This window comes from Rattus rattus, chromosome 3 (assembly GCF_011064425.1).
Source record: "Rattus rattus isolate New Zealand chromosome 3, Rrattus_CSIRO_v1, whole genome shotgun sequence".
NCBI lineage: Eukaryota > Metazoa > Chordata > Mammalia > Rodentia > Muridae > Rattus > Rattus rattus.
The window spans coordinates 31,826,315-31,846,838 of NC_046156.1; the positions used below are offsets into that span (position 1 = coordinate 31,826,315).

General features: G+C 43.9%; 1 pseudogene; it reads right to left on the reverse strand.

Annotated features, from left to right (window-relative positions):
• Nucleotides 1–17,495: 17,495 nt before the first annotated feature.
• On the reverse strand, nucleotides 17,496–18,107 carry LOC116895738 (annotated as a pseudogene).
• Between the last annotated feature and the right edge of the window lie 2,417 nt (nucleotides 18,108–20,524).

Below are 20,524 nucleotides of genomic sequence, written 5' to 3' on the forward strand. Positions count from 1 at the left end.
ATCAAGGTGAAGTGTGAAACCCAGGAGCTGCTGTGCTGTCACTCCGCCTTGTGTGAACACCCCCCCCCCCCGGCCTCCCTCTAGCTCCATGTCTTACCCGTCTCCACTCCACTCTGCCTTAGGTCCTTTGCACCTGCTTGCCTTTGCCTGGAATGCTCTTCCCCAAAATAACTTCATGTCTGGATCAACTGCCTCATTTATATCGCTGTACAAATGTCAGCGTATCCGAGAAGCCGGCTCAGATCCTACTATTAGAAATTCCAGCTTCTGCCTCCATCACCATCTTGTGATTTCCCCCTCTCACTCTGTGTTCATTTCCCCATGGAATCTCTTACTTCAACAGGATAGATTTGATGGATGTCTGTCTACCCTCCCAAACCTGTGACTGGATGTCAGTTCCACGGGAGTGAGCATTTTTCCTATCACACAACCCCTCCTGATGTACACAAAATTAACTCCTCACAAAACTAATTTTGTTATTGTTTCGAGGGAAGGTATCGTATAGCCCAGCTGGCTTTGAACTTGCTTTGTAGCTAAGGCTGGCCTTGGACTCTGGATCTTCCTACCTCCACGACCCAAGTTCCAAGGCGCGAACCACCTAAACTTGCTTTCATGTTGTGGTGAACAAATCCAGGAGCCAGGCCCTTGTGCATGTTAGACAGGCTAGCTATGTCTCTTAGTCCTAAAACTGGCTTTGTTTTAATGAAAACACGAGCACTGTCAAAGATTATAATGTTTTTAAAAATGTTTATAAGGCCCAGTCAATAGGAAGGAAATCATTCCTGATACCTAGCCAAATACCACTACAGAACAAAACAAAACAAACAAACAAAAAAATCAAAACACCAATGGACACAATGCAGAGATGGAAGGGTTATGAGGAGTCTAGCCCCGATAGATTTATCTACAGCACAGCTCCTGCATCCCGAGCTCCGGGAACATTGAGGAAGCACAGGCAGAAAGACCGCAAGAGGCAGAATATCAGGCAGCCTGCTGTGTGGTAGCCTCTCTTAGAAAGGGCTGTGTAAAGACCCGGACAATGGCAATATTGATAGGCGAGCTATCAAGAAAGGCAAAAAATACCCTTGGGTCCTACCCTAGAGAACTAAGAAGAGAAAAAGGGGGGGGGCATGGAGTTAAGTAGGGGGGAGTTGAGAGAGAAAAAAGAATGATCAGAAAATATTGTAAAAAATTTCATTTAAAAAAAAAAGCCATAAGGAAAAAAAAAAGCAGTAAGTCCAGAAAAGAAAAAAGAAAAAGAAGCTACCCAATTTGAGAAGTGGGGGGGGGTATTCAGGAGGGGTTGAAGGAAGGAAAGGCAAGAGGAGAAGTGATATAATTATATTTTAATTTAAAATGTAAAATAATTAATAAAAAGATATCTAATGCTTATTTATGAAGTGAGCGGAGGCGCGCACGGGATGGTTGGGGCATAGCTTGTTGGGAATTGGTTCTTTCCTTCTATGTAGGTCCTGGGAACGGAACGAAGCTTATCAGCCTGGGTGGCAAGCACCTTTACCCACTGAGCCATCTTGCTGGCACAATGGCGTATTCATCAATCTGAAGCATCTCAGATACTTAGAGTAGGGATACACTACATTCATTTCCTTTTAAACCTCGCCTTTAAACCCACAGTCTCCAAGCAATACAATGTGGTAAGCTTGGCTGTGCTACAGGAATCACCGTCACATTCAGATGCTCTAAGAGACGTCTCAGTGCACACGACGAGACAAATTATGGAGATGTTGGTTGATTGTGTTTTGGTTGGTTGCGTTGTTAAGATCTCTTAATTACTAGCTAGCATTAATTTGTGATACAGATATCCGGTGGCCACTTGGCTTTCATCCTGCTTCTGACACTAGTCAGGTGACCTGAAGCACCTTGATAAACAAATTCCTCCAACCCACAGAAGCATAGTATGGGTCATAGTTCATTGGCTAGGAATGTTTGGATCCCCAGACCCCTGACTTGGGCCAGCAAAGGAAAGAAGAAAGCGGCCATAAGGAAGGCTGCGCATGCTCAGAGGGAGCCACAGCGGTGAAGCAATCCGGAGCCTCCGCACATTCATTATGTACAGCCGGGGTCGGGGTGGGGGTTAGCCAGACTCAGTTGGAGGTGTCTGCAGATAGCGAGCGGTTTCAGGCTGTGAACGCCTGGATGGGAAAACTGTACTTGCTGGATTTTGCACATTTGCACTGGCCGCTTTTATGCTAACTTGACACAAGCTAGAGTCATGAACATGGGGCCTCAATTGAGAAAATGCCTCCATGAGATCCTTTTCCTTATCAGTGATCATGGCTGGAGGGCCCAGCCCACTGTGGGTTGACGTCTGGCCTTGGATCCTATAAGAAAGCAGACTGAGTAATATCAAATAAGTTGGTGTTGGAACACCCCTCTATGGCCTCCGCATCAGCTCCTGCCTCCAGAACCCTGCCCTGCCTTTGTCCTGACTTCCTTTAGTGAACTGCAATGTGGAAGTGTAAGCTGAACAAACCCTTTCCTCCCCAACTTGCTTTTGGGTCGTGGTGTTTTCGTTGTAGCAGTAGAAACCCTGACTGAGACACAAACCAGGAAAACATTCCCACGTGGATCAGAGAAAGGATTTGCCGTCTCCCTGAGCCTCACTCTAGGCTTAGTCATTCCTGCAGGTCTTAGGGATGAGTCCTTGATGTGGCCATGCCCAAGTCAGTTTTACACATTCACTAGGGAGTTCCTTGACTGCCTACACATATAGGAGTTTAAATTCTCGAGTAGCCAGGTTAAAGAACACTAAAGCAAACCGGTGAGGTTTGAGGTGTAGGTCAGAAGCACAACCCTTGTCGGCACCGGAAAAAGCAAAGGGAAGAAAAAGGAGGCTGCATTGCAGTTAAGTCGATATGTCAAAAAATATTCCGACATGTAATTATTGTAAGCCAATACTAACGAGGTCATTTACCCTCTTCTTTGTACTGTCTTATGGTGAGTTCTACACTGTGGTCTCAACTTGGATTCATTTCAGGCACTCAGTTGCCACATGTGCTGTTGTTGCCCAAGATATTGCACAGTGCAGACTTCAACTTTCACTCCGGTTTTCGACGTAAAATGTGCTTGATGCGAACCAATATCTATCTCATCTGATAAGTTGAGGAGCATAGACACACAGTCTAAGCCGCAAAACTGGGTTAAGGCACTGAATAAAAGGAGCTCACTGGTCACTTTCTCAATCCATAATGTTACTAATACACACAAGACTTCAGGGCAGACCCATTAGCAGTGGACATTGGGGGTTGGGGGAAGGAGTTTCCCCAGGGAAGCCTATTTCTCTCTTTCTCTCGCTATTACCTGTAGTTCTTGGCCTAGAACTACGGTTGAAGTTTGAGAGTTTCATGTTAGCCCTCCTGTGTTAGCATGTCCTTTGGTTGTTCAGGTTTTGTTTTGGCAGCCCTGTTGATGAGGTACCGTGGGTATAGCCTCTCTCAAGTTTCTAGGAGACAGTCTCATACCAAACCCCCTGTTCCTCTCAATCTTTCTGCTCCCTCTTCTGTCGTGATCCTGAGTCTTAGGTTGCAGGAGTTGTACTGTAGATGTATTAGGTGGGACTAGGGACCACATGATTGCTTGTCCTTTGAATTTTGATTGGTTGTGATTTTCTTTAATGGTCTCCCATCTGTGGCAAAGAAAAGTTCCCTTGACGAGTGGTTATTTATTTATTTACTTTCATGTGAGTCTATTTGTGTGGGCATACATTTGTGTGTGTTGGAGTGTGGAAGTCAGAGATAACTTTCAGGGGCTTCTCCTTCCATCATGTGAGCCTCAAGGATAAAACTAAGATGGTCGTCTGCCTTAGAAGCAAGCACCTTCTCTAGACGAGTCATTTGTATAAAACATTCATTCTGTAAGTTCTGTTTCTCTAGAGAACCCTGAACAATACAAGGTTGTAATTACTCTATATTTAAAAAATATTCCAAGCCCAGCAATATTTACTAAAAGCCTTCCGTATCCCCAGAATTACACTCTATTAACCCTACTGTATCTGGGCATGTACTCCCCACTAGAGCTTAAGCTCTTAGATATTGGATTTAATTTAAATGTAGTAGATGGGTGAATTACTGTACTGTAGGAGTTCCAAAATATTTTAAGATTAATCTTTTTGTGTAAAAAAATCTAAGATATGCAATAGCTTTTCTGCCTTATATAAAGTATTAAGACTATGTGACCCTCCTAATGACTATTGTTTGTGTCTGTATCTAGGGCCAAGTTTATGCAAGAACACTGAGCTATATGCCCTCGACCTCTTTCCCTTTCTTTACTTTGGAGTGATTCAGTATTCCTTCTGATCCTTTCTGTGCCCTTCTTATTTGCTGGAAGTCACTTGTCACTCCCTGTTGTTAGTCTGCCACCTGAAAGTGCTGACATTGCTTTAACATTATTTGGTCTGCTTCAAGTCTGGAAGTCGCATGCTGACATCTGCTGAAATTATATTGAAAATAGGAGCACACCAATTCTCAGTGAAGTCATGGAGCTTGTCTGTGGCTTTGAGCTCAGTGGTTACTAACGGTCCTGTTCTCTAGGGTCCTGCACTTTCTGACAGTTATTTTCCTATTCGGAATACTTCCTGTACTGCATGATTTTGTTTGGGACAGGGCTCAGACAAGTGTGTTCCTATGTATAGAATATTTACTATCATTGCAAAGTTGAGATCTACAAAAATTAGGGTCAGAGGACTAACTCCCTGGTAGATTGCTTGACCAGAATGAACAAGGCTCTTGGTTTAGTGCTGGCACCATAAAATAAATAAAATTTACAACACCATTCCCCATTGTATACATTATGTAGTCCCAGCTAGCCTTGAACTCACTATAAAGACCATCTGGATTTGAACTCAGAAAGAGCTGCCTGCCTCTGCCTCTGCCTCTGCCTCTGCCTCTGCCTCTGCCTCTGCCTCTGCCTCTGCCTCTGCCTCTGCCTCTGCCTCTGCCTCTGCCTCTTCTGCCTCTGCCTCTGCCTCTGCCCCTGCCCCTGCCCCTGCCCCTTCCCCTGCCCCTGCCCCTGCCCCTGCCTCTGCCTCTGCCTCTGTAGAAGTAAGATTATAATGTAAGCATGTACCAGTGTACCAGACCTGTACACAACTCTTTCCCCTCATTTTGCTCTCTTAGCATTACTGTTCTTTATGTTCTCCTTTTCAGATGAGAGAGAAAAGAAGAAAGAAACTCAGGGACACAAGCTGATAGTTTGTCTGTGTTCAATGGAAGAGAAAACATTGAGGTAATTATCTTTAAAGTAAACATGTAAGGCATTTCTTAGCAAAAAATAAAATCTTTGTTTCCCTTCTAAGGTCTAGATATTTTTTCTTTGTCTCCGAAATGCATTTCTGTCACTTCTCCCCTGTCTCCTTGTTCCTTGTAGTCTATTTTTGCAAAGTCGTATTTACGCACCATCTGCAAACCGACGATTTGCTATTCAAATTTTTCCTAGTTGCGTCTGAATATTCTGCTTCTATTTACAGACCCTTGGTTCCCGTTTTAATTGATTAAAACCCACACAGGGTTAAGTGTATGTTTTCCCACCTATACACTCTGTACGTCCAGAACTCCTTTGCCGTGCTCCCCCCATGACTTCGCCAGGGGAAACCTCATCACTTGGCAGAACTCTTTCGGAAGCATGCCTCCTGCAGAGTACTACGCATTTTCCGAAGCACTTTATGGTGTCCTCTGGGCAGTGGTGAGGCCCAACGCCATCTGAACTGATAGTGTTCCTCAACCTTCTTTTCCTTCACTGCTTTTTAGAGGCTCCTCACGAGTGGAACTTTCTGGTCCTCAGTAGGAAGCTGCCTAAAGAGCAGCTCGGGCTCCTACAGTGCCACTTCATCCTGCTCTTGTTTTCACCTCGGCTGCTCCTCCACCAGGCACGCTGCCCTGTGAGCCCTGGAAGGCATCCCAGTGGAGAAGAAGGTTAGAAGCTACTGCTGGAGGCTTCACTTAGTCTAAGATTACTACCCTCCGCCCTCAAGGTCAAAGCAAATCATTCCGACCAACGTGAAGCCTGTACTGACTTCATGACACCCCTTCACGGGGCGGAGGCGAGGGGATGTCACATGTGTTTAGGTTCTTAAAATGGATTGCAGAGGAACATGCTCTACGGTCTGGTATTAAGACCACACCACTTTCACTAGTCCGACAATAATGACAAAAAGAGTGAAGTTTTAATGCGTGCGTCAATGTGGATGAATCTTCAGAGAATTTCACTGAGCAAAAGAAGCTAGCCCCAAAAGATTATATAGACTGATATCCCATTCGCAGACACTTTTAGAAATGGGGTAGCATTTTAGAAATGGAGGACAAACTGGAGTTAAGGAGGAGGTGTTTATAGAACGGACAGGTCAAAGAGACTGTTGAAAGTCCTATTTGTGGTTGTAGATACGTGAGTCTATGAAGATTTGAGAGGCTCTTGCCTTACCTTCCCAAGTAGCTAGGACTGCAGGCATCTGTCACCATGCTTCTCTACACACACACACACACACACACACACACACACACACACACACACACACACGGGGATGGGGAGTCAAACAAGGGGAAATTTGGAAAACTGGATTGTAACATGTCTTTTTTTTTTTTTGTCCGGAGCTGAGGACTGAACCCAGGGCCTTGCACTTGCTAGGCAAGCGCTCTACCACTGAGCCAAATCCCCAACCCAGATTGTAACATGTCTTATATATCATGGTTACATTACACTTTATCTTTTTTTAAATATTGTAATAGGAAAAGTTGGGGATATACACAAGAATTCTGTACAACTATGTGACAATCTACAATGATCTTAATTTAAATTTTTTAATTTAAACCTAAAAGGTAACATTAAGAATTTTATGATCGGGACTGGAAAGATGGCCCAACAGCTAAGAATACTGACTATTTTAGAGGATCCGGGTTCAATTTCCAGGACCCACATGACAGCTGACAACTGTCTGTATCTCTAGTTCTAGGGGGAATCGAACACCCTCACGGAGACAAATGTGCAGGCTAGATACATACAGTAAAAAAGAGAGAGGATTTATGAAGGTTTGAGGAGATGGCTCAGTCACTTGTAGAATATGAGGACTTATGTTTGGTCTGGAGCACCACTGCACAAGCTGGGCTCGGTTAAAGTCTCTAAGCCATGCTGGGGAGCCAGAAATAGGAGGGTCCCTAGGGTTTAATGGGCAGCCAGTGTAGCTACAACAGTGAGCTCCAGGTTCAGAGAGAGACCTGGCCTCCAAAGAGAAGGTGGGCAGAACAACAGTAGACATCAGTCTCTGACTCCTATGTAGATTATGCCACAAGCATGGCACCCGTGCACACACATGCACACACATGAATAGACTCACCTTTCAAATAATCCGGGTGTGGCGGTTCAAGTGTGTCACATGGCTCTTGAGTGTCAGAGGTGGACGTGTGAGGCCAGTTTGTGTGTGACAATAGCAAGCTCTTGTCACAAATCCAGAAACGACACTAAAAGAATGTATACTTTCATATGTCCACATGAGCAGTGGTGTCACACACCTCCAGCCCCAGCACTCAGGAGGTAGAGGCAGGAGGATCTCAGAGTTCGAGGCCAGCCTGGTCTCCAGAGTGAGTTCCAGGACAGACAGGGATACACAGAGAAACCCTGTCTTAAAAACTCAAATAACGACAACAACATAATACTTTATAGTTTTAATCTTTAATTTTTGCAAGATTTATCTAATTACTATTTACATGCATATGCATATGACTTTGTAAGTTTGTGTACACCACGGGCTTGCAAGTAGGCTTGTGAGCTGCCTGATGTGGGGCCTGAAAACTCAACTCAGGCTTCTGGAACAGCAGTAGGTGCTTTTAACCATTAATCATCTCTACAGATCCCGATCTCCTCTCCTCTCCTCTCTCTCCTCCCTCCTCTCCTCTCCTCTCCTCTCCTCTCCTCTCCTCTCCTCTCCTCCTCTCCTCTCCTCTCCTCTCCTCTCCTCTCCTCCCCTCCCCTCCCCTCCCCTTCCCTTCCCCCTTCCCCCACCTCTCTCTCTCTCTCTCTCTCTCTCTCTCTCTCTCTCTCTCTCTCTCTCTCTCTCCCTCTCTCTCTCTCTCTCTCTCTCTCTCCTCCAGGGTCTCTATATTTAGCCCTGGCTGTCCTGGTCCTTGGGCTACTTGGTATGTAGACCAGACTAGCATAGAACTCACAGAGATCCATCTGCATCAGCCTTCTGAGTTCTGTCTACACAGTATTAATTTTTTAAAAAGAGACAATGGAGATTAGAAGATCAGGATTTTTTTTAAAATAAATAGTTTACCTGCATATCTGTATGTGTATATCTATTGTTTAAGGTATGTCATAGCATATATGTTAAGGTCAGAGGACAACCTTTGGGAATTGGTTCCCTCCTCCCACGTTGGGCACTGGGTTCTGAATTGAGGTCATCGGACTCGGGCGATGAGAATCATCTTCATCTTTAACCCTCTGAGTCACTTCACCAGTTGTCATGAATGCCAGATGTCACGAAGACATTACATCCGAAACATAGACCAATATGCTTGTGTCTTTTCACAATGTCAAAATTCATCGACTAATTGTAAATTTACATGGTCTAGTGGCCTCGATGACAGCAATTATTGCTAAACTTCTCCTATTTTGGTAGCCTGGCCAAAGTGAATGCAGGTTCTTTTATTTTGATTTTAATCATTAGTACTAACTCTCATGTCTCAGAGGTAAATATACCTATCTATCTATCATCTATCTATCTATCTATCTATCTATCTATCTATCTATCTATCTATCATCTATCTATTATCCATCTATCTTTCTATCATCCATCTATCATTTATCTATCTATCATCCATCTATCTATCATATATCTATCTACCTATCTATCATCTATCTATCCATCCATCTATCTATCTTCTGTCTGTCATCCATCTATTTATCATCTATCTATCTACCTATCTATCTATCTATCTATCTATCTAATTATTGATTACTGGATGCTGCAGCAGAGTTCTAAAGGGGTTAGAAGTGGGCTGAGAAGCGCTGTATTAACACATTAATAAGCCAAACCAATGCCTTGATGGAGCAGCTACGGCAGCTGCTGGAGTCAGCTGTGAGGTTAAAGGCTGGACTGGGGGCTGAGGGCAGGAAACAGGCCAGGAACTGGGGACCAACAGTTCAGGTCCAAATGGGCAAAAAAGGTGGGTGAGCAGGTCATCAAATAGGTAGTCAACATAGGTCCACCAAGCTGAGGCCAAGCTCCAGGAGGAGGTTGGGGGAGTGCTTGATCCTTGACGCACATACTGGGTATCAGATGATAGGCTGAAACAGCACCATGCCTTCACAGTGTCAGCTGTCTATCATCTGAGGGAGTCCAGGCAAAGGAGCTATAACTTTTCCTTGGTCTGGCATGTCTGATAGATTCTTGGGCCTGTTTTTCCCTGATATGATTTTAATTGGGCACATGTGTGATACAGGTGCACCACAATAAAATTGTAGGGTAGCTCCCTTTGTCTTCCCTGGAATGACTCATCTATCAGCTTGCATTTGATGAGAGGCACCAGGCAGATGGTGCAGTGTCTAAGCCCACTCAGGAGCTACGGTCATTTTTCTCCCACAGAACAGACTCAAAAGCTGTTTGTAAAATGGAGTCTCCTAGGGCAATGTACAGCCGGAAAAGCCACCGTTTTATACACTATGGAGGGACTTGGATTAGAAGAGAGCCTGATCTCAGCACAGGTCCTCGAATTCTTACAGGGTTGAACTGATCGGTCTCCTGGCTGCATTTCCCTGCCCCACTCCCTGGCCCTATTCCCCGGCCCCATTTCCCCGGGACCCTTTCTCATCTTTCTCCTAGAATTGGAACATTTTCAAAGAACATTTTCATATGAGTTACACTTGCAAACATGAAGGGTGGTAGATACATTTCTAAAGATTTATTTTTACTTATTTATTTTGTGTGCGCATGTACGTGTTATGTGTTTGCAGGTACCTGCTTCCCTCAGGACCTGAGAAGGCTTTGGATCCCCTGGAGCTGGAGTTAGGGTAGTTGTGAGCTGTCCAACACAGGAGCTGGGAATAGAACTCAGATCTTCTGTAAATGCCCGTAAATGCTGAGCTGTCTCTTCCCTCCCCCTCCCCCTCCCCCCCACGAGGAGTCAATACTAATATTTAATATCAATTTCTACAATATGGTGTCAGTAATCCATCCCTCAAATAACTAGTGATTATTATTTGTTTTTTAATAGGATCTTGCTGCGTATCCCAGGCTACCCTCAAACCTGTGATCCTCCTGTCTCAGTTCACCTAATTCTGGAATTATGGGCATGTACTTCCATGCCCTACATTTTCTTATAAAAGTTCTTCTGAACAAAATGCCCATTCCTAGTGATTTTTCCATTTCTGACGAGTTCCTCTAATAATCAAGTCATCTTATCTTATTTATACTATTTGTAGAGCACATGCTGAGGGAATAACTCTATGATACAATCCTTGTCTTTAAAAAGTCAATAACGCAGTTACTGAGAAATAGGACGTGAAGAGAAAAATAAGTAACCGCATGATACAGGATAATATTATGTGGATTGTGTTAGTCACACATAAAATCTAATTTAGCATATGATCACTATTGCAGACACTAAAGACTAAGAATAATCAGAGGACAAGGTAATTCCAGAAGTCTAGGGAAATCCAATAATGCCTTTGCTTAGAGAAATAAGTTCGGTATTCTATTTAAGATTGAGTAGACTGATTTAGCTGCATAAAAGGTTTCTGTAAAGAAAAAATAAAAATATTGGAGGGGAATGAAATAGGTTTTAATGTGATGTCTCTTAATTTCAGTCTCCTGATGTTCAGTCTATATTCAAAAGTGAACAAAACTTGGCTGGAGATCCAGGTAAGCCAGAATACTGCATTTCAAGCTATTGGCTCAGTAGATGTGGCTGCAAAGCCCCTGGATTGATGAGTTTTCAGATTGCTATGGGCCTGATGCGTTTGGGCATATGCCCACGTCTCCGTGGGGATTGATTACCCCTCTCACTTTTGTCTGGAAGCTGTAGTGTGCAGCATGTATTAAATCTTAGTTAGGATGTAAATGGAACAAGGGCTACGGCCCGTAGACTACAACTCCCACCTGAAATGCTAACTCCATGGAGACCGTCTTGGGATAAGAAGGGTCTTTAGCCTATCTCCTGGCTAAATGTGGAGGTAGAGGAGAGAGCACCCACAAGGTAAGTTCCAGCGATGATGTCAGGCCACACGCCAAAGGTAATGAAACTTGGCAGCTGTGTGCTAGGGCCACTTAGCATTTCCAGTGTGCTGTCACTACGCTCTCTCTATCCAAGTGCAAACACTAGAGGTTCGAGGGATGCATCTTAGTGGTAGATCTCCAGCTTTCTCCAAGTAAATTCTGCATTTATGCTTCTGCTGCTGTAACAAATTGAAATGTTCGTGTTTTTCATGGTCTTTGATTTGTATTTGGGTCTAAATGAATAGCTGTAGGTTCCAGTAGTCATGGGGAAGAGTCCCTGGTATTACAGACCAAAACCTATCTATCTGCAGAAACTGGGGCCTTGGTCTTTTTTTTTTTTTTTTTTTACTTGTTTATTTCATGTATGTGTGAGTACACTGTCACTGTCAAACACACCAGAAGAGGGCATCGGATCCCATTACAGATGGTTGTGAGCCACCATGTGGTTGCTGGGAATTGAACTCAGGACCTCTGGAAGAGCAGTCAGTGCTCTTAGCCACTGAGCCATCTCTCCAGCCCGGCCTTGGTCTTTTTGAAGCTTGGCTGAAATGTCATTCAATATATTAAACACACACACACACACGTATATTCATGTGCCTATACATAAAGGAACACACACACGTATGTACCCCTTTACATAAATACATACACACATACACACTTATACGTAAATACACACAGATATTTACACTCACATACTAAAACTCACCACACGTGGACACCACACACACACACACACACACACACACACACACACACACACACACAAACATACTGGCTTTGGGTTTTTTTCACAGGGTCTAACCATATAGCCCTGGCTAACCTGGAACTCATTATGTAAAGCAGGCTGGCCTCAAATGCAAAGAGCCTTCTCTGCCTTCCAATCTCTGGAATTAAAGACATGCACCACCACTCCTGGCACGCCATACACATATTAAGTCATATCTATAACACAAACTCATCATGGTTTATACAAATATTTGATGAATATGGTATATTTCAGAACATATAAAGTACATCTGTTACTCTAAAAATCTTAGAATCTTTTTTGATCAATGCTCTGAGAAGCATTGACTGAATTTTATTTTATTTTTTTTTAAATATTTATTTTATTTATACTGTACCTCTCTTCAGACACACCAGAAAAGGGCGTCAGATCAATTTACAGATGGTTGTGAGCCACCATGTGGTTGCTGGGAATTGAAGTCAGGACCTCTGGAAGAACAGCCAGTGCTCTTAATCGCTGAGCCATCTCTCTGGCCCTAATTTGTTTATTTTTAAGATTTATTTTTATTTATATGTATGTGTATGAGACTGCATGAGCTTATGTTAACCATATACATGCAAGAGTGTATACAGAGCACAGAAGAGTGTGTTGGATCTACTGGAACTGGAGTTATAAGCAGCTGTGAGCACATGGGTGCTGGGAACCAAATTCAAGTCCTCTGCAAGAGCAATGAATGCTCTTAATAACTGAGACTGCTGTTTTAGCTGATGTTCTACTGCTTTAGGGGGACACCAAGGCCAAGGCAACTCATGAAAATAAATTAATTGGAGGCCTGCTTACAGTTTTAGAGGGCCAAAGCATGATCATCAGGGTGCAAATCAGAAAGTTACTGGAGCAGTAACTGAGAGCTTTACATCCTGATCTGCAGGAGAGAGAGAGAGAGAGAGAGAGAGAGAGAGAGAGAGAGAGAGAGAGAGAGAGAGATTGGGCTTGATGTGAGCTTTTGAAATCTAAAAACCCACCCCCAGTTACACACCATAACTCCAAAATAACTCCAAAACCTTCGCAAACAGGTATACTAACTAGAGTCCGAACCTTAAAATATGAGTCACCAGAGGCCATTTTCATTCAAATTTCCACACCATCTATTCTGTCCCTTGACTGAATTTGAGAATTCTCTGAAACGTGTGTTACGTTTCTTTGCTCCAAAGTTCGGACAATGGCCTCTACAAATTGTGTATACACTCACACACATTCATATGTTTTTTAACCTACACACTGTGGTGGAAGCTTGATGCTGGCAACTAGTTGAGGGTCCGTGTTACTCCAAGTTGACCTTCTTCAGATCATAAGCTTTATTCAACATTTGTTAAATGTCAAGAACTGTCACACACCTTTGGAAGTCACTAAATAATTGCTCCCAATCAGGTTGGGGAAGTCGTGTGGTCTGATGGGTGTGGCTCAGTTGGTAGACTGATTGCATAGCCCCATGGCATTCCTGGATTTGATTCTCAATATCACATAAACCAAGCATGATGGTAAATGCTCGGAATCCAAACACTGGAAGAGAGGAACTTCAGCAACGTAGTGAGTCTGAGGTCAGCCTAGGCTACATGAGACACTCTCTCAAAATCCAACAAGATAGCAGGCAGAATGGGTCAGTCAGTTAAATGTGCCTGTCACCAGGCCTGATGACATAGTTTGATCCCAGAGATCTACATGGTCAAACTAGAGAACAATGGAGTCAACTCCCTTCTGATTTCCATACAGTCTCTGGGGCATGAGTGTAGGATGTGTATACATACATACACGTACACACACACACACACACATACACACACACACACACACACACACACACACGCATACATACAAACATAGTAAATAAAGAAAATAAAACATACACGAATGAGTGGAAGGTTTTGTGGCTGCCTTGGTAACCCAATCCCTCCACTTGAGGGCTTCCTGGCTACTGAGATTGGTCCTGTCTGCAGGGTGGCTGCATAATCATCGTCAAAGAGAACAGAGAGACTTCATCCGGCAAGTGATGGGAGCAGACGCGGAGTCCCAGAGCCAAACATTAGGTGGACCTTGGGGAGTCATACATGGAGGAGGAAGGAGCAGAGGAATGAGGGGCTTCAAGGATACCACAAGAACAGGGCCCACAGAATCAACCGACCTACAGAGGTCTTCTGCATATACATTTTAGTTATAGCTTGCTGTTTTTGTGGGACTCCTAACAGTGAGAGTGGGGCTGTCTCTGCCTCTTTTGCCAGCTGTGGGACTCTTTTCCTTGTACTTTGCTGCCTTGTCTAGCCTTGATGTGAGGGTATGTGCTGGGTCTTATTGTAGTTTGTTGAATTTGGTTGGGAGGCCTGCTCTTTCTTAGGTGAGGTGGAGGGGCAGGGTGGACCTGGGGGAGGGGAGAGGTGTTGGAGGGAGACTAGGGAACAAGAAGGAGGAGGGGAAACTACAATTGGGTTGTAAATATATGAGAACAGAATAAATTTTTTAAAATTAAATGAAAGAAAAACAAATGGGGAGGGGGGCTGGAGAGATGGCTTGGTGGTTAAGAACACTGACTGCTCTTCTAGAGGTCCTGAGTTCAAATCCCAGCAACCACATGATGGCTCACAACCATCTGTAATGGGATCTGATGCCCTCTTCTGGTGTGTCTGAAGACAGCGACAGTGTACTCATATATAATAAATAAACAAATCTTTAAAAAAAAGAAAATAAATGGATAAGTAAATAAAATAGGAAAATAAAATGGAATAAGAAAAATTTGGCTTATGGCCAAAGAAGACAAACCAGGGCTTATGAAGCCTTGTACTCTGTCAATTGGGCTACATCGCTGGTCTTAGGGTAAATGCTAATCTGTAGGCAGTTTACTTTTTATTCTAAAATAATCTGTTTTTTCTATCATTTCTTTAGAGATGTTAGTCTTAGTAATAATATCCCTTAGTTCCCTTAACACCAAAACCATATAACTATTGAGAAGGGCTTTTATTTCAAAGCAAAGAGATGCGATGTGAAGGCACCGAAGCTTTTTAAGTGGGAGTTTATTTATTTATTTTGTGGAAGGTACTCTGGATAAATTATGCAGGATGTTCCAGGATTGGAAGTGCTTCGGAAGGAAATCGGAGTATACGGAGAGTAGCTGAAAGCCTGGATGAGAGCTTTCAACGCCGAGAAGAGATACCGAGAGAGCAGATACCAGGCTCACAGTTTCAGGGGACTCTGCCCGGTCCCCCCCCCCCAGGGCAGGGAGGGCGTGGCAGAGTAGAGCAGCTGACGTCATGGCAGCTGGAAACTAAGAGAGAGAAAACGCTGGGCTGGTGAGCTTTATCACTGTCCCCCTTTATTCCATTATAGCAAACACCAAGGTAGGATGGAGACCTGGAAGTCAAGTGAGGACAAACAGACAGCTGACCAAATTCACCAAACGACAGGAGCCCACAGCAGTGACTGGCCACCATGACAGTATTAGGGAAATGTTAAGAAAAAAACCCTAAGATGGTGGCTTACAGAGATTTCAGGGGCCAGGGATTGAAGGTGGCAAGTACAGTGCGGACAGCTTTCCAGAGGAGGTTTTCTGCTAGTATATCATGGGAGTATACTGGGTGTGGGATGACTGAGGAAAAAGGGTAAGTGCATGGGGGTGGGGGGACAAAATGAAGAGGGCGGGGGAAGGAGTTTTCCACAAGAAGGATGTCTGAAGTATACAATCATGTATTCTCAAACGCCCAAGTGGAAGGCTTGACATTACATGAGAGCGTGCTTAATTCATCAGCATAAGGGGATAAGAGATGTCATTCAACATCTTGGAGGTCTGATAGAAATGATGGGGGTTGGGGATTTAGCTCAGTGGTAGAGCGCTTGCCTAGAAAGCGCAAGGCCCTGGGTTCAGTCCCCAGCTCCGAAAAAAAGGAAGAAAAAAAAAAAAAAAAAGAAATGATGATGGGGCCTTTTTTGTTCCTCGTGAGATCAGGGAAATAAGAAGGCCAATAGTTGAGAATGAAAAAGCTGAGGACAGAGAAATTGCTAACGATCACCTTGGTAAGTGGGAGAATGAGTTTGAGTCATGAGCACAACAGGATTGCCGTACTCTACCAAGGGTGTTCTTGAAAAGAATGACCACCATGAGTGGAGATCTCCATGAATGACCACCGAGAGCAGAGATCTCATTTTCCTCCTGGCACACAGGGCATGCGTGGTTACGGTCTTAGAGTAGATAGACCTTTCCATTTAGTTAAGATGCGTGCCAACTGCTGTGGGTGCTGGGAGTTGAACTGGACTCTTCTATAAGAGCAGTCTGCGCTCATAATCAGGGAGCCATCTCTCCAGTCCCTCAATTAAGATACATTGCTGCCATGTGATTATGATATAGGCTGACAGGGGCAAGTTGAGGTTTATACCCAGTGGTGACTACAACAGTGTAACAGTACAGGGAATCACATTGACTTAGGAAGAAATGGAGGACATGTAAGCAAACGGAGACAGCATGAAGGAAGTAGGACCCAGAAGAGGTTTCAATAGGACTGAGGAAGTGAAGCTGGGTATAGTGCTGCACACTTAATCCCAGCACTCTCAGGCAGAGTTAGGCAGAGCTCTGTGAGTTCGAGGCCAACCTGGTCTACTGAGTGAATTCTGAGACAACCAGGGCTATACAGAGAAGCCCTGTCTTTAGTCCCCCACCCCCTAAAATTTAATTCTTGGTGATAGGGTTATAGGCAAGATCAGCTAGAAAGCTGGTAAATAATAGTCGAGAATGGAATGCTTAAATGCTGAGGTCAGAGACAGTGAGAATGTAGTCATCAGTAGACCTCGGCTAACATCACGGAAGAGGATAATGGCTGTCGAGGGTGGGCTGGAGGCCAAGACCACTGGGCCTCATAATGCTTATAGAGATTTTACTTCTCTCTTTGAGATAGAGTTTCTCGTCTCCCAGGCTGACCTCAGACATTGGGGGTGACCTTGATTTCCTCTACTTCTTGAGTGTGTTTGTGTATGCGGAGGGGGTTATTTAAATGTGTATGCCACCAACCCTAGGTGAGGGCTTGAGCTTATTTTAATGGAGAGGGAGGCAGAAGCAGTTGAAGGGAAAACCTGAGCTACATCCTAGCACTGTTTCCACTAACATTTCTTTTTTTCTTTTTTCTTTTTCCGGAGCTGAGGACCGAACCCAGGGCCTTGGGCTTGCTAGGCAAGTGCTCTACCACTGAGCTAAATCCCCAACCCCCTTCCATTAACATTTCTAATGTCATAGTTGAACGGGATAAGGCATACAAACTGCTTCAAATGGAAGACACTGATCCGTGGTCTCTGTGAGTCCATGCACACTACATAGCATTGGGGGCTGGAGAAGAACTCTGAGAGCTCACCCCATTCCCTTAATTCTATCATGGAATAAATGACATCATCTGTCCATCCATCCATCTATCCATCCATCCATCCGTCCATCCATCTGTCCATCCATCCATCTATCTATTTTAGAGAAATGTCATTAATGGTAAAGCTCAGCACACTCCAGCAGCAACATTGTCATGGAGCCAAAGCGTGTGACGGCTGGGTGCCCCATAGACCCTCACATGCACAGAGGATGAGGAAGGTGACCATCAAACATGGGTCCCATGACCTCAGACAGGGCCAAACCCAGAATGGCATGGGAGAAGACCTGCTGCTTGAGAGATGGGCTCCTGGCATAGCCAATAATCAAGTTACCAAACACTGTGCTAATGCCAGACCCTGATCCAGCCACACCAACTGCTGTGTCCAAGAAAACACCACCAGTCTGGAGTTCCCAGCTGGCCACCTGGGGGCTGCTAGAGGAAGGCTGTCTAGATGGGACCTCTGGTCTACTCAGGAGGGAGGCAGACACAGACGTGAATAGAGCCCTGGTACAGTAGCAGATCAGAACTAGAGAAATAAGAGTGATTTGGTGGGCTGGAGAGATGGCTCAGCGGTTAAGAGCACCCGATTACTCTTCCAGAGGTCCTGAGTTCAATTCCCAGCAACCACATGGTGGCTCACAACCATCTGTAAAGAGATCTGATGCCCTCTTCTGGTGTATCTGAAGACAGCTACAGTGTACTTGTATATAATAAATGAATAAATCTTTTAAAAAAAAAAAAAGAGTGATTTGGTGGTCTGCATTTTTCTTTTTTTATTTATTATTATTTTTTAAATTTTCTATGCATTGTTGTTTGGTCTGCATGTATGTCTGTATGAGGGTGTCCAATACTCTGGAACTGGAGATACAGAAGGTTGAGAGCTGCCATGTGGGTGCTGGGAATTGATGCCAGGTCCTTTGGAAGAACAGCCAGTGCTCATACTTGCTAAGCCATCTTTCCAGCTCCAAGTGGTCTGCATTTTTTCAACCTCCCGGCTTTAGCCCTTGGTCTTGGTGTTCCACTGTTATTTATTTATTTATTTATTTATTTATTTATTTATTTATTTTTAAGCACCTTTATCTCTGGTCTCTTATTTTTAGGTGAATGCTATCCCATAAACAGTAATGCCCCCTTTTTTGAGTATTGACACAGAAGGCTGAAAGTGTTTATGTGCACATTTCATTTACTAATCATAGCAACTTTGTATAAAGTACGTGCTATTGTTACTTCTATTTTGCAAAGAAGGAAAAAAAATAGAGAGCTGTAAAGTATGGGGATCTCAGAGTTAGGGGCTGACCTCAGTTTGTGGTACTAACCATTTAACCTTGCAAATGAATGCTCACACTGGGGCTGGGGTGTGGCTCAGTTGGTAGAGTGCTTGCCTAGCTTCAGGGAACCCTCAGTTGGGTCTCCAGTACCATGTAAACAGGACAAAACACTTGGGAGAAGTACAGGGTCCTTCTCAGCTACATACTACAGCAGAGGTCAGCCCAGGCTAGCCTGGGCTATGTGTGTTGCAAAACAACACACACATACAAGCAAGCAAGTCAGTCCTGTTGGGTGAGATGAAGATTGATTTGGGATAATAAAACCAGTTTTTATGATGCAGCGCCATGAACTTTTCATGTTTAAACATGAATATACCTTATTCTTTAGAATGAATGTATTATTTTTTTAAATATCTGTGATTCTTTTATTCAAATCTTGGGCCTTACACATTCTAGGAAAGCACAATTGAGCTACGCCCCCAACCCCAGATATGTATAATTTCTAATGGGCACTTGAGAAACTGTAACATGCAGAAAACGTTTGTTTTTTTAAGTTATCATCTAGAAGTAAAAGCATGGCTTTCAACCTTCCAAATAACCGTCAAAAGGATTCTGGATATTATTATTATTATTATTATTATTATTATTATTATTATTATTATTATTATTATTATTGATATGGATATTCAAGATACTTGGCCATATTCTCATAGTCTCCGCCTTCAAGTGCTAGATGGGCCTCAAAGAATAATCAAGCAAATCAATATCCCATCGGCTGGGGCAGGGTGTACAGAATGCAATAAGGAAGCAGGAAGGGGCGGATAGGCTGTCGTGTCCTGGAGTGAGTTTGTCTTTCTAGATCTGTTTCAAGGTGTGTGGAGCACAGGCACGATCACATTTTTGTGCTGTGGCTATTGGAACAGTGAGCCACGATGGTGGTTTGAATGAGAAGAAAATACAGATGTGATTGAGCTGTAAAATCAATAAGGTCTACGGATGATCAAATTTGAGAGCTTGAGAGCATCAAAAGTTAATGACATTTCTGAGGATTTGTCCATCCTCGTGGCAGGGCCATTTCTGTCTTCTCCTGGTAACCAGCCTGTCCCTTAAGTCCTGTGTGCAAGGATGCTCTTGGCTCAGTCCACCAGTGTGGGACTCCAGGCATGGGCCACGGAGCTTGGCTCTGTTTTGTTGTAGCTGAAGATATATTTGTGTGGAAATTCATAGGAAAAGGAAAGTTAATGTCAGGAGAGAGGACAACCAGTTTCCTACAAGCCATTTCGCTCGACTGTATTTATTTGTTTGTTTGTTCATAGATGACCTCATGTGCCAGAAGCTGGCCTCGAACTCACTGCAGAGTCAAAGGTGACCTTGAACTCCTGACTCCTTTGTCTCTATCTGCCGAGTACTGGGATTCCAGACACTCACAGCCATGCCTGGTTTATCCATTGCTGGGGATCACACCCAAGGCTTCATTCATAATAAGCAAATAGGTAATCTACTGAGCTACATTCCAGCTCTCCCTGCTATTAAAAACAAACAAAATTTCCACCTCAGTGGGACATCACTGAAGAGAGATGATCGGGTCTTGGATGGTAAATTTTCCTACTAGTGGTAGTTCCAGCTTTACTCCAGGGACTCAGCAACGCAAAATAGGCCAGCCATCCTGCAGTATGCGTGACTGTGCCACTGCTTAAGCTCTCCCAAGATCTATGAAAGTGCTCAGGGTACCTTGGAGAAGATGCGGCCAAGTCATCACCTAGAAGGGTAGCTGGAAGGCTCTTTCTCATAGAGGAAAAGGTGGAAAAGAGGAAACGCCCAAAGCGTAAAAGATACACAGGGTGTGACATTTCACCATCCTCAGTCTGCATTTGACAGGAGCTAAGGTCACAGTGGTATTCCCCATTCTGGT